Source organism: Pipistrellus kuhlii, unplaced genomic scaffold (genome assembly GCF_014108245.1).
Source record: "Pipistrellus kuhlii isolate mPipKuh1 unplaced genomic scaffold, mPipKuh1.p scaffold_m20_p_17, whole genome shotgun sequence".
In the NCBI taxonomy this organism is placed as follows: domain Eukaryota; kingdom Metazoa; phylum Chordata; class Mammalia; order Chiroptera; family Vespertilionidae; genus Pipistrellus; species Pipistrellus kuhlii.
The window spans coordinates 213,512-215,239 of record NW_023425482.1 but is presented as its reverse complement, the minus strand read 5'-3'; the positions used below and the strand labels follow the sequence as shown (position 1 = coordinate 215,239).

The 1,728-nt window shown below is 43.4% G+C and overlaps 1 pseudogene; it reads right to left on the bottom strand.

Annotated features, from left to right (window-relative positions):
• Positions 1-349: 349 nt before the first annotated feature.
• Positions 350-1,341, bottom strand: LOC118720630 (annotated as a pseudogene).
• Between the last annotated feature and the right edge of the window lie 387 nt (positions 1,342-1,728).

The following is a 1,728-nucleotide window of genomic DNA, read 5'->3' as shown; positions in this document are numbered from 1 at the left end:
TGGGATTTATTCCAGGGATGCATGGCTATCACAATATTCACAAATCAATAAACATGATACATTACAGAAATAAGTTGAAAGACAAAAATCATATGATCATATCAATAGATGCAGAAAAGGAATTCCACAAAATCTAGCACCCACTTTTTTTTTGGCTAGGCACAGTGAACTTTATTCATGGTGCACGACAAAGTTGGGTTCCATACACCCCTCTTCTTCTTCAGGGGGCCTGGGATGAAAATGGTGGTCAGGAGGTTCTCAGTGTTTTGGGGGATTGATCTGGGAAAAAGACTCACCAGCAGCTGAGGGCCTCTCTTCTTCTTACTGGGGTTGATGGTCCAGGGAACTATTACTTCTTGGAGGCCATGTGAACCATCCTGTTGCTATAGCCAAATTCATTGGCTATATAGATTTTAATTGACATTATAGAACATTTCACCACAAAGATGGAGATGTTAATTATCATGAGCTTGACAAAGTGGTCACTGAGGGCAATGCCAGTCCCAGCATCAAAGGTGGAGAAGTGGGTATCAGTGTTAAAGTTGCAGGAGACAACCTGGTCCTCAGTAGAGACCAGGATGCCCTTTAGGGGGCTCTCTAATGCCTGCTTGATTACCTTCTTGATATCATTGTATTTGGCAGCTTTCTTCAGGCAGCTTTCTTCAGATCCACAATTGACACATTGGGAGTGGGGACATGGAAGGCCTTACCAGTGAGCTTCCTATTCAACTCAGGGATGACCTTGCTCACAGCCTTGGGAGCACCAGTAAAAGCAGGGCTGATGTTCTGGGAAGCCCGTTGGCCATCACATCACAGCTTCCCAGAGGGGCCATCTATAGTCTTCTAGGTGGCAGTGATGGCATGGACTGTGGTCATGAGTCCTTCCACAATGCCAAAGTTGTCATGGATGATCTTGCACAGGGGAACCAAGCAGTTGGTGATGCAGGAGGCATTGGTTACAATCTTGAGAGAGTTGTCATACTTATCATGGTTTACACTCATCACAAACATGGGGGCCTATGCAGAAGGGACATATAATGACCTTCTTGGCTCCACCTTCTCCATGTAGCGAAGACACCAGTTGATTCCATAACATACTCAGCACCAGCCTCACCCCATATGATGTTGGCAGGAACTCACTCTTAGAAGACGAGATGGACTTTCCAGTAATGATAAGCTTCCCATTCTCAGCTTTGACTGTGCCTTTGAACTTTACATGAGTAGAATCATACTGAAACATGTAGACCATGTAATTGAGGTCAATGAAGGGGTATTTTGCCAGAGTTAAAAGCAGCCTTGGTGATCAGGCACTCAATGTGGTCAAATTCCTACCTTCACCATCATGTCTCAGGATTGTGGCTGCTGGCACTGCATAGGAGGAGAGGGTGTCTGATGAACAGGAGAAGCAGAAAGCCATTTTTGATAAAACTTTCAGCAAAGTAGGAATAGAGGGAACATATCTCAACATGATAAAGGCCATATATGACAAACCTAGTGAACATCATACTCAATAGGCAAAAACTATAACCATTTCCCCTAAGAACAGGAAAAACACAGGGATGTCCCTTTTCACCACTCTTATTCAAATAGTACTGGAAACCCTAGCCACAGTGATCAGACAAAAAGAAGAAATAAAAGTCATCCAAATTGGAAAGGAGCAAGTAAAACTCTCATTATTTGCAGATGACATGATATTATACATGGAAGATCCTGAAGACTTCACCAAAA